The sequence below is a fragment of the Stenella coeruleoalba genome, assembly GCF_951394435.1.
Source record: "Stenella coeruleoalba genome assembly, chromosome: 5".
Lineage (NCBI taxonomy): Eukaryota > Metazoa > Chordata > Mammalia > Artiodactyla > Delphinidae > Stenella > Stenella coeruleoalba.
The window spans coordinates 91,650,165-91,664,015 of NC_137150.1; the positions used below are offsets into that span (position 1 = coordinate 91,650,165).

At 34.3% G+C, this 13,851-nt stretch overlaps 1 protein-coding gene across 1 annotated transcript in view; it reads left to right on the forward strand.

The window, feature by feature from the left end:
• Positions 1 to 13,851, forward strand: part of LOC307186477 (zinc finger MYM-type protein 6-like) — a 1,023,730-nt gene that overhangs the window by 987,319 nt on the left and 22,560 nt on the right. The window contains exon 7 of the mRNA XM_079921634.1: positions 508 to 711. The gene's annotated coding sequence lies outside the window, so the exon portion shown is untranslated. The remainder of the gene's footprint in view (positions 1 to 507; positions 712 to 13,851) is intronic.

Sequence of the window (13,851 nt, forward strand, 5' to 3'; positions counted from 1 at the left end):
ATGAAAAAAAATTATTCTTCATTTACATTAAATCTAAAATCTAACTCCAAGCTTCCATCTCAGTGAACTAGGAGGGCATTCAATTGCAATCCTAAAAGGGATCTTTTCCTTCCTGGAGACTTATATGGTATGCTTTCCCTTTGCTCCTCCTGTCTTATCCCTTCCCCATCAAAAGAGGAAAAAAGAAACAATATGGACTCCAATTTTTCATCTACTAATACTGGCATTGTTATGCTCATTGGCCAATTACACAGGGATCTGTTCTAGCCCAATTTGTCTTTGCACAAGGGTATTTGCTGGTATGGGAATGCCTCATGCATGAGGTACACCTATGCATACCACACAGCAGTATTCTGTGAGATCTTGTTTCCTCCTCAGGGCATTGCCACAGAGTACCATCAACCAAAGGTTGATGAATTTGGCTGTTTTCCAGGGCCCGGGAATCTCCTGTCCTCCAGTGCCCATTTCCCCAGGCCTCTGATTTATTCTTCCTTCTTTTCTCCTCAGGCTTTCACTTTTACAGAATATGGCAACAAGCCTGGCTTTTTCGTCAAGTATTTTCTGCTTATGCCTGTAAACGATCCTTGAGTAGAGAGGCAAAACAGGTTCTAGTCAGCTTCTTTAGAGGAGATACGGAAGAAAAACAAAGAGAGCATAACATAAAACAGTATTTCAAAAAACTATCCTGCCACAAATTATGGTTTTCTCCATGTAAGTATTAACTTTTATAATGAATTTGAACTGAAAATAAATTCACTGTCTTTAGACAGAAATATGGACAGTATTATACTTCCTAACTAACATTATGACATTTCCCCATTCCTAGGATTTTTACTGCGCAAGCCTTTTCATATCTACTTCCCTCCCTGGTGCAAGAGATGGGGTTTGCTGTTATTACCCTTTATTCAGTGATTTCACTACTTTATTATAATTCACCCTCCAAAATAGACCCATCTACTCTTCTTAAGAGTTTTTCATAAACATGCTTTCCCTCAACTAATAAAATATAAGCGATATTATTTATTTATATCTATGTATATATTTTTAAATTTGTCTAATTATTAAATAATCTATGACAACATCCCCACAGACAAAACCTTTAAGGATCTAAACATCCTGCTCAACACAATTTTATCATTAATTCAATAAGAATATTCTTTTGATCTCCTCATCCATATTGACAGCTTTATTATTGACTGCAAAAAATACAACACATTGAGGTACTGATGATGATTATTTTATCATAGCCTTCCATCCAATCAAAAATTTATGAATTTAGTCTTAATCATATCTATGTGCCAAAAATTTTACTGTTATACTTTTGCCTCTTATTTTTCTAGTCAGTTCTTAACTTCAGTTTGGAAAGGACATATACTTGTCTAAATAGATTTGGCTCAATAAAATTACACTCATGTTCAGAATAATTTGGAATTTAAGAAATAAAAATGTTAAAATATTAAAATTAAATAAGCATTAAAATAATCTTCCTTATTACTGGTGAAACCAAGGGTAATCACAAGTTAGAGTCATTAAACTATAACTTTATTAATAAATAATAAACTGTAACCTACCTAAATTACTCAAGCTCGCTTTAACTGTTTTTTTTTACAAAAACTTGCATGTCCTCCAAGCATCATGTAGCCTAAGCAGTAAGATGTTTGCCCAGGTTGTTTTTCAGGAAGTTGGAGTCAGCTGTGTCCAGTTTAAGCTTAAACTAGTTAAGACTGGTTAGGACCACCGACTCTCTAACTGGGCACATGCAAGTGTCCAACTGATGACCTTTTCATGTCAAGGGGGCAAAAACTCCACCCTTAGAACATGCTAATGACACCATTTCCAACCATGCCCCCCAGGAAGAAGTTTAGTTGTTCCTGAGCAGAACAAAGATTACTTCATCTTTTTCTTATCTATTACCACCTGTCCCCAAGTTCCCCACACCTCAGCCTTATCTCATAGATACCTGGAGCCTCTTGGGGAGGTGGATTTGAGATTTGTTCTCCCATGTCCTCAACTGGCTGCCTTGTGAATAAACCTCTTCTCTGTCACAAACCTTGGCATCTCAGCATTTGGTTTGCTGGGTGTCAGGGAAATGAACCTGGTTCAGTAACCCTGGGAAAGAGCAGAACTACCTCTCTAGTACTCAGTTTCTCCAGCTTAGTTGTAGTAGTAGTACTGATTGTTGTGGTTGTAGCAGCAGTAGCAGTAGTAGCAGCAGCAGTATATTTCAGGTCTGGGAGGGGAAGAGCGGGAAGACGAGTCAGACCACCCACAGAACATTAGACTCCTAACGAAAGTTTTTGTTTAGGATGACAGTTATATCGAATATAAATAATGATTGATGATGTTCACAAAAGAGTTTTGTATGTGCATACGAGCCCTTACAAATTTAAGGGATTCCAAAATCTATAAAATCTAGCCTGGTGTTTATTATTAATGAATGGTGATGTGTAGTGAAATAGAAGCCCCCCTGCCATATGTACAACTTCATGCCTTTGACAAGTCTTTATTGTGCTTGTTTTGTTATGTATTATACTAAAGAAGATAGATGAGGGTGGGGGTAGAGGAGAGTATGGGTGTGTATAGATAAGGTGATACAAGCGATTGGATAGATCAGAGCAAAGGAAATACTTTCCAAAGCAAGCGAGAGAAAATCATGGTGATTCTATACATATGTAAATATATAAAAGTCAAATCTCATGCAAATATTTTAAAGTGTACTGGATTGTTAATCATAGTGTGCCAATAAAATATAACACAACAGATGTGTTTCTGGTAGATGCTAAAAAAATCCGTTACTTTGTAGAACCACATCCTCCATAGTTATTGGTTAATTATATCCATGCCTATTGATGGAAATCACAGACTCCAGCTTCCCTAGAGCTTCAACTATGGTAATTAGTTCAATCTATAGACAAGCTGAGTTCACTGCACATGTGTGTACCCTCAACACACATGGGTATACACATATTATTATATAATTTGAGACCTTTCCTTTATGCGTTGGATTACAAATTTATCAAATTTGTAGGAAATTATGAAAATATACAGTTACCTTCCCATTAATTTAAAAAACTTTTTCTTCTATTTTTTGCCTTTCTGTTTCTTTATGTCCTTCCAGTATACTTTTAAATTATTCTTAGAATCTTTGTATTATAAAGCTTAGGGAGAAGGATAAGAATCAGGCATAGAGGGCTGAATAATATTACCACTCGGATTTATAAGGATTCCAACAAGATTCTAACAATAGTTTTGTACAGATCTATGAATATTTTTAAAATTTAAAAGAACTGTTGTCTTATCTTATTCTTTCTTTTTCCTTTGATGTGCCAATACAAGTGTGTATACTCTGAAATTTTTTTATATCCTTTTATGCTTCAGTTTTGCATATTGCTTTTTTTGGGTGTGAAGTTAAAAAATGACATTTTATAGCATGAGTGAACAAAATATCCTTGATCTGGAATTGAAGTAAATTGAGATGAAATGACTGGACAGGCAGCTATATTGGGGGAATATACTTGCAGCTTAAAGTGTTTCATAACTGTCTCTGGCATCTGCACCAAAAATGATGTCATTTAAAAGAGATTTATGGAAATACCACTTCCCTCCACATTCAGCTTCATGTCATTATATATTCATAACAGACTTGTTATTAAAAACGGTCTGAGGCCATATGAGTACCAATCATGATTAAGATAGTTTACCAAGTCATTTCTTTTTTGAATCGAAGTTTAACTAAAACCTAGTTTTAAACTTAGGATGACTGTATCTCTATCTACAATAGAAGACATGTTTGACGCTTGTAAGAAGCAAATTTTATACTCATCATGATGTTTAGTAACAATAAATTATGTCAAGTCTATGGATGACTTCATAGCCTTTATGTATATCTATTATACATTTAGATACATAAGAAGGATCTGGAGAGATAGTAGGTTAAAAATATTATACCAGCATATTGATACCCTTCGGTCAGAATACCCATAGTCAGAATGTGAATAATTTAATATATTGATTAAATTTTTCCTGAGAAGTATTTAAATAATAGAGGATCTCACAGAATAGATAAAAGTGAGAGACCCAGAAGATAACGTGGTCTCAATGACCTAGAATAACTATTATAAGCACTGATGACAACAGAATATGGTCCTAAAGGTAGGCAGAGTATATGCTGTTCAATGTATGTTGTTTTAAGAGACCCCAGCATTCTCACCTCCAGAAAAGTAGCTATCCTATCCTACTGTCACTTTAAACTCCAGTATTTGATTTACTGCTTTTAGTTAGGGTCATGATATGGCATGAACTCTAATATATGAAACATATCAAATTGAGGAGAGTAGGCCCAGACCCATCCTTTCTTATGCTTATTTGCAGATCATCCACACCAACTCCTACTTCACCCCAACTGCCCAGTGGGTCCTTTTGTAAACCACAGGATTCTAAAGAACTGCATTAGGGCATTGTTTCCAAAAGACCATGCCATTGTATCTGTGTATTTGATGACAAGAGAAATGCTCCAAACCAAGCCTACCCTTTATTATACTGCTACAGATGTGATAGCCACACTGAAAGACCTCTAGGAAATGAAATGCAAGGAAAGAGAAACCTTTGATGAATACTAGGAGAGAGATGAAGAGTGAAAAAAGTAGAACATTTTAAGATCTACAGACAATGAGAACATCTGCCTAAAATGAGGCTTTGGCTGAAGACTGCAATGTCTAGGGAGAAGCTTGTTATAGGCATTTACTGGATAACACACAAATCTCACCATTCTCTCCCATCCCCCCATGTATGTCCTTTTTTTTTTTCCAAATAAAAGGCTCATTAAGTTATGCATTTTTATTAAAAAAAAAGGTAAACAGCAACAATTAACATTTATCAAGTGCTTACTATGTCTCTGAAATTGTACCAACTGCTTTACTTGAATTATTTAGAGCTTATAACCGTCTATGTGGTATGGGTACTGTTATTGTCTTCTTTTTGGTGAAGAGAAAATTGAGAAAAAACATAATAAAGGATTCTATTTAGACTTTCTTTAAAAATTTTAGACCCGTTCTTCATGACCCAAAGATCCAAGACAATTATTTTGCTTCTAGAATTTCTTCTCCTATTGAATACTCTCAACTAATATAGGGATATCTTTGTTGATATGTTTCTGATTCATTTTTATTTAACTATGAAACATTTTTAAAGTACTCATCAGTTACATTCTCTTAGAGATGTGAACTATCAATCTCGTTTTTAAAGAAGGGAATTTTTTCAGTTGTTTACTTATTTTTTGTTTCTTTTGTTCATTTATTTTTGTTTCTGTTGTTCCTTACTCCCTTTTAAGAGAAAATGGGATTTAAACAGTAATAGATTGATTTTAGGTTTAATTCTCACACTACATAGGTTTGAGTTATATTCAATTAGCAAAAACCTTCCCCAAAACCTAAAGTGTTAATGAAAGATAGCCTAAAAGCTATCTAAATGTAAGAGCTGGAGGAGTTATCCAATATATTATTTAGAGATAAAAATAAATTAATAGAGATATAAGTATATTTAAGTATATACAAAGTTAAACAAACAATGCACTGACTAAAACCAAATGGTGGGAGAAAGAGTGGGAGAAGAGAAGAAAAGGAAATATGCTAATTTTGTTTTTGTCTGTAGAGGAGAATTAATAGATAAATTCTCAAGAAAGAGGAGCGTAAAGTGTTTATAAAAAGATAACCACAGGGCTTCCCTGGTGGCGCAGTGGTTGAGAGTCCGTCCGCCTGCCAATGCAGGGGACACGGGTTCGTGCCCCGGTCCGGGAAGATCCCACATGCTGCAGAGCGGCTAGGCCCATAAGCCATGGCCGCTGAGCCAGTGCGTCCAGAGCCTGTGCTCCGCAACGAGAGAGGCCACAACAGTGAGAGGCCCGCATAACGCAAAAAAAAAAAAAAAAAGATAACCACATAACAGAAAATGCAAATCTTTTTTATTAGAAATGCCCCTGAATGTCTGGCACGCATGCACACATGTTCTGGTACATGTACAAGAAGCAAAACAAATAGACCACAGGTGAAGGAGTTTTGTGGACTTAAAACAGGAAGGCACAAAAAATAATATGGTAGAACTGAGAGCAAACATTTCTATTATATCAATAACAGAAGATGAACTAAAATGCTATATTAAAATAAGTAATCTCAGATTTGATCTCAAAGCAAATTCCAACTCTAAATACTACACAGTTTATTTGGAGACTCCTCCAAATAAAATGACTCAGAGTGGCCAAAAATAAAAAAGTGTCACAATTTTATCAGACAAAAAACACAGAAGTTACAGTTTGCGTTTCTGACAAGGTTGAAGTTAAGCAAAGAAAACATTAAATGAAAAAATAATAATGGTACTGTAAAGGGTGTTAAAGGAGGCAATCACTGATGGCAACCTGAGAGCCTCCCATGTACTCTACCAGAGGGGAACAGAGTTGCTCTCTTTTAAAATTCCTAAAAAATTCTCAAGAATAGTTCTCAATGGCCCAGCTTTACGCAGGTGCCCATTTCTGTGCCAGCCTACCGTAGCCCACACCAGCATGGGTTTCCTATCTAAAATAATCACTATGAACAGAGAAGTGAGGAGTATCAAAAGATGGCTGTCTCCATTTGTCCAGCTGATTGTGGTAGTTAGAGCAAGAAGACGATTTCCTAAAGAAGGTGTGCACTATTTGGGACAAACAACAGGTGTATTGTGACTCTTTAAAGGATTTATCTATGGTAGTATTTATCAGAGCTAAAGGCTGAAAGTGTCAGTGACTCAAATAATGCTTACAGAGAGCTTATAGGTAACAGGAGTAAGCACTATAACTTAAAATTAGTGAAAAAAATTATTATAACTAAAATTTACTGAATTTGAAAAATGGGAAAAAGGCAACAAAAATGCATTAAAAAGTCATACTCTGTATGACTTTTTTACTTCTTTTATAACTCAATATTTTCCATACTAAATATATGATACTTTTATGACAGAATAAATTATAAGCTTTTTTATGAAAAAGAATCCTTACCTTTGCCAATTCTTCCTTCCCTCACATACTTGGGAGGAGCCTTGGTGGGGTCATAATTAAAACTTAGACAAAGGTTTTCTCATAAGAGTAATCTAATTTAAGGGTCATGTTGTCACAGCAACTATGGAAGGTATGCAGATTAAGGGACATCCTGTTTCCCAATTCATATTTCTATGATATTCTTTGTTATGTATTATAACTGCAAACTACTTTGTTGAAGAATCTAAAAGGTCAGAGGAGTAGAGAAGGGCACACAAACCCTGAAAGTTGTGAGAAGGGTGGAGATTCCTTAAGTCCTAAAAGGAAAGGGTCCCGGTTAATCTGAATAGTTTAAATAAGGATATAAGACAGAAATCATGATAAATTTAGAAAACGGCAATTTAAGTACATAAATAGTGTGCAAGTGCCATGAATTTAAACACTTTTCCTAGTGTGAAATCTTCTTGTTAAGTGATCCCCTGCTGTGACTTGTTTCTTTTACCTTTCTTGCTGCTTATTTAATGAGGAGTCTTGGAAGAGTTGTGTGACACCTTTCTAGAATGAACGTCTAAATGCAAAAGCATTTTGTCTGGGTACTTAGTGTGCTTATTGTAGATTTATTGCTAATTCTTGTAATTTTCTGGCATCATTAGGCATGTAACTCTGCAGCTGGCAATCTGCAATTTACTTCTGCACTGTTTTTTTTAACCTAAGGTAGTCTTGACTTGACAGCAGATCGGGAGGCAGGGAGGTATCCATGAGATCTCAGGGGTTCCAAGGGCAATGATAACTTGGAGGAAGGAAACTCCCAAGACTGCTCCCAAGGCTGGTTTATTGGGTAAAGAGTGAAGCAAGAATTTCTTAAACTATTCTAATTTATTCTAGCTAGAACTCCAGCAACCTAAGTCAAAGGGAAAAAAACTGTAATAAAGGAGAACGTAATAGAACAATATCTGACCCAGAAAGATTGCTAAAAAATATTTCAGTTATCCTTTTCTGTATTTTTCTATTAGTAAAATATATAATACTGACATAATAAACACAGCATCTATACACATACCCACATATTTGCCCACACATAATCATATCTGTATGCACATTGTTCATTTATGTGTGTATATATATATATATTCCTTAATAATGACAAAATGGCTTTTTAAGTGCAAGGATATATCATTTTATATACAAAGAAAAGTGGAAATATTTTTCTATTTTCTTATTCTCAAATACAAAGGCAAACACTAATATGGAAATAAGCCTTCCACTCCTACTTCTCTGTGTTTATATAACAATAAAAATTAGTCTTCTATATGGCTCTTTGATGAATGTCTTTGGCTGTTCAGTAAGCAAGGATCAATACCCATTTCTGGAGGTATTTACTTAAAGATTTGAGTAAGAGCAATTAAAAAAGCCATAGAGGGCAACTTTTCATCTACTTTATTCATCCACTGCCCACATCCTCACTATAAAAATCTGTCTTCATTTTTCTCAAAAAATAACCTGCACAGTAACTCTCTTGTGAATTCAAGCCCCTGCATTTCCATTTTATTTATTCTACTAAGATTTATGAGACCACTAAACTTAAACTAAATGTTCCACAGGCCTATGAACTAGACACACCTAATTACAGAATGGAGGAACTCAGAATCCAAAGAATTGTAGCTTAGCCTCAAGGTCATCTAAGTTCCTTATGGTATTTTATTTTGTGGTCCTCAGTACTATGTGGGAAACACACACACAAACCACTTAATTATTCAACAAACAAAATGCATTTGTTTTCTTTCAGGATAACCTGCAAAGGAGGAACGATTCTCCTCCTTAGATCCCTGCCACCGTGAAATATACAAACTTAACAGAAAATTTAAATATATGTATATAGATAATAGGTACTACGGCTTTACTGGTATAAGTCAATCTGAAGGAAATATTCTTATGGCCTCAAGATCTACAAGTCAGGATAAGTCTATCCTAGGAACACTGGGAACTCCAGAGGTGTGGATGGGGATAGAAAGCTGAGAGTTTCCACCTTATTTTTGAGCTTTTAATAAATTGCAATTTATTAATTATTATTACTAGGTGCTATATGACATTTAATGTTTCATTTAATATTTGCAATAGCCATATAGACATTACTATCCCAATTTTTCATATACATCAAAAGATATAAAGAAACAGATCCAAAGTCACAGAGCCACAGAGCTATGGGCACTGCCAGTAAATTTCATGACCTTTTATTTTTTGTGGTTCTAAATGTAGAGAAAAATGCAAACAGGTTAGTATCCTCATGTAGACTTTTCATGTGATCTCTTGCCTTCCATTTGAATATTACCTTTATACATTTTATGAATATATTTAAATCATCAATTAGTCAATTTATTAATCACAACCAATGATGCTGAAAGAAAATAGACATCCTTCTTGATCTAAAAATATTTAGAATTAAGATGTGGAAACAAAATAATTACTTGAAAAGTTAAATAATGTTATAGAAATAATTCAAAACATTTTAAAATGCCAGAAGACATTGTGCTTGTCATTAATTACCAAAGCAATTATATAGGCAACCAGTGTTGCAGGAATTCAGTATCAAAAGCAAAAGACAGAGTTAACATTTAATTTTTCCCCTATTTTTATGGAAAACCAACTCATTCATTCAATAAATACTTTTGAGCACCACTATGTGCCAGGCACATAATTGGTAATTTGGAAACAACTGTTAACACAGGACAGGCTGCCTACAAGGAATTTACAGTCTCTTAATTTGTCTCTGTGATTTTTACAGCATAATATAAAAACTGCTATAACTGCAGTAAGTAACCAATCAAGTCATAGAGAATTAACAGAAAAATAGCTATCAATTTTGCACATGAATCCAGATTCCATTACCAGTTAAAGCCCTTTACATGCATCAGATAGCTTGCCTTTCACTGAATATTCCTGCATTGCCATATTTCAGTGTCTTTGTTCATGTTACTCATTAAGCATAAAGTGCTTTTTCTTCCATTTATAATGGTCTAAATCCTATCTGCCGTAAGACAAATTGTCAAACATCTCATGTAAATGTAAATTGTTGTAATCTTTCTGGACACCTGTTGGCCGACATACACTATTTAAGATCCTAAAGAATATTTCAAAACTCTGACCCACTTTCAGGAATGGTAAAGGTATAAAGAGAAATGTGTACAAAATTGTAAGTCACAACATAATATACGACAGTGAAAAATTGACAATAACTTAAATACAACATGAAAATAAATCATCTTAGTTTCAAATACCACTGTATGTACATTTATTTAGACTTAAAGCAGTTTTTATTTTAATACAGAAAGAGAAATTATTTAAGAAGTGATGTTCATGTAACTCAACACGTAGCCCTCCCTCAGAAGTTTAGGTCCCAGAGAAAATATTATTTGGGAGAGAATTCTGCCCCCCATCCCCCCCACTTCAGCACTTGGTGGGGTCATCTTGTATGGTGAATATGGCTTATGAACATTCTGAACTTAACCCAACTACCTTTGGTATTCATTCAAAGAAATAGTGATCAGGAGTAAATTTGACCCTTGGTAATTTTTGACTTACTTTCTAAGAATTGTTGATTTTATAAATTAAACCCCATGTGTGATGCAACTCCATAGTACATAAACATGACAAAATAGGATACAGCCATTAAAACAGTATCGTAGAAAAAATGAATAAAAATACTTCTAAGTGTTTATATATTATTGGGTAAGAAAAATATTTTCTATACATGGCATTAAAACAAAAGGAAATATTTATTTGACTACATAAAATTAAAAATAAAATTGTTACATCAAATAGAATAAAATGTAAAGGCATGCAACTAATTGTGAAAAAGTTAAATATATAGGATGAAATTGTTATTGCTCTTAAAATATAAGTTGTTTGAAAGTTAATAAGAAAAATCATACATACTGTTTTAAAAACATGGAAAGAACAGGAATAGGTCATTCACAAAATGACACTCATGTACAAAAATAGTCAGGAAACATGGAAAAATAATATTAATAAGACAAATATTTTTAAAATAAGGTTTTTTTAAAAAATGATAGTACTGGCAAGGATGTGGCATGAGGCTCATTACCAGCCCTGCTGTAGAGATATAATTTTTTAGATCAATTTCCCAAGGATTAGGAAAGCTTTTAAAGTTTTTAAAATTTTAAATGTACAAAAACCATTGACCTAATAATTGTATTATTATGAGGATTTGTTCTAAGGAAGTAACACAGATATGCACAAAGATTTGGCTATTTACATTTCTGTGCCATTGTTGTAATACCCAGAATTTGAGGAGGAGGGGGAAACTCTAATGTCCAAAATATTTATGCAAGAAATGAAGATTTATCCAAAAAATGAATAAAAGAGTAAAAGATTTATCCAAAAAATGAATGACAGTATGAACTTTCAAATTAAATTGGAGAAGAAGGTTTATTTTTTTATGGCTAACATTTTATTGTGTGTATATATATATATATATACCATATATATATATATATATATATATATATACCACACCTCCTTTATTCATTCTTCTGTCAATGGACATTCATGTTGCTTCCATGTCTTGGCTATTGTAAACAGTGCTGCAATGAACATTGGGATGCATGTGTCTTTTTGAATTATGCTTTTTTCCAGATATATGCCCAGGAGTGGGATTGCAGGGTCATATGGTAGCTCTATTTTTAGTTTTTTAAGGAACCTCCAAACTTCTCCATAGTAGCTGTACCAATTTACATTCCCACCAACAGTTTAGGAGGGTTCCCTTTTCTCCACACCGTCTCTAGCATTTATTATTTGTAGACTTTTTAATGATGGACATTCTGACTGATGTGAGGTGATACCTCATTGTATGTAGTTTTGATTTGCATTTCTCTGATAATTAGTGATGTTGAGCATCTTTTCATGTGCCTTTTGGCCATCTGTATGTCTTCTTTGTGGAAATGTCTATTTAGATCTTCTGACCATTTTTTGATTAGGTTGTTTGCTTTTTTGGAGGGGTGGGTATTGAGCTGGATGAGCTGTTTATACATTTTGGAAATTAATCCCTTGTTGGTCGCATCATTTGCAAATACTTTGTCCCGTTTTGTAGGTTGTCTTTCTGTTTTGTTTATGGTTTCCTTTGCTATGCAGAAGCTTTTCAGTTTAATTAGGTCCCATTTGTTTATTTTTCTTTTTATTTACATTACTAGGAGACAGATCCAAAAATATATTACTATAATTTATGTCAAAGAGTGTTCTGCCTATGTTTTCCTCTAAGAGTTTTATAGTGTCCAGTCTTACATTTAGGTCTCTAATCCATTTTGAGTTTATTTTTGTGTATGCTGTTAGGGAGTGTTCTCATTTAATTCTTTTACATGTAGCTGTCCGGTTTTCCCAGCACCACTTATTGAAGAGACTGTCTTTTCTCCATTGTATATCCTTGCCACCTTTGTCATAGCTTAGTTGACCATAGGTGCGTGGGTATATCTCTGGCCTTTCTATCCTGTTCCATTGAGCTGCATTTCTGTTTTTGTGCCAGTACCATACTGTCTTGATTACTGTAGCTTTGTATTACAGGCTGAAGTCAGGGAGTCTGATTCCTCCAGCTCTGTTTTTTTCCCTCAAGACTGCTTTGGCTATTCGGAGTCTTTTGTGTCTCCATACAAATTTTAAGACATTTTGTTCTAGTTCCATAAAAAATGCCATTGGTAATTTGATAGGGATTGCATTGAATCTGTAGCTTGCTTTGGGTGGTATAGTCATTTTCACAATATTGATTCTTCCAATCCAAGAACATGGTATATCTCTCCATCTGTTGGTATCATTTTTAATTTCTTTCAACAGTGTCTTATGCTTTTCTGCATTCAGGTCTTTTGTCTCCCTAGGTAGGTTTATTCCTAGGTATTTTATTCTTTTTGTTGCAATGGTAAATGGGAGTGTTTCCTTAATTTCTCTTTCAGATTTTTCATCATTAGTGTACAGGAATGCAAGAGATTTCTGTGCATTAATTTTGTATCCTGCAACTTTACCAAATTCATTCATTAGCTCTAGTAGTTTTCTGCTGGCATCTTTAGGATCCTCTATGTGTAGTATCATGTCATCTGCAAAGAGTAACTGTTTAACTTCTTCTTTTCCAATTTGTATTCCTTTTATTTCTTTTTCTTCTCTAATTGCTGTGGCTAGGACTTCCAAAACTATGTTGAATAACAGTGTCAAGACTGGACATCCTTGTCTTGTTCCTGATCTTAGAGGAAATGCTTTCAGTTTTTCACCAGTGAGAATGATGTTTGCTGTGGGTTTGTCGAATATGGCCTTTATTATGTTGAGGTAGGTTCCCTCTATGCCCTCTTTCTGGAGGGTTTTTAATCATAAATGGTGTTGAATTTTTTCCTAAGCTTTTTCTCCATGTATTGAGATAATCATATGGTTTTTCTTCTTCAATTTGTTAATATGGTATATCACATTGATTGATTTGCGTATATTGAAGAATCCCTGCATCCCTGGGATGAATCTCACTTGATCATGGTGTATGATCCTTTCAATGTGTTGTTGGATTGTGCTTGTAATATTTTGTTGAGGATTTTTGCATCTATATTCATCAGTGATATTGGTCTGTAATTTTCTTTTTGGGGGATATCTTTGTCTGGTTTTGGTATCAGGTTGATGGTGGCCTCATAGAATGAGTTTGGGAGTGTTCCTTCCTCTGCAATTTTTTGGAAGAGTTTGAGAAGGATGGGTGTTAGTGCTTCACTAAATGTTTGATAGAATCCTCCTGTGAAGCCATCTGGTCCTGGACTTCTGTTTGTTGGAAGATTTTTAATCACAGTTTCAATTTCATTACTTGTGATTGG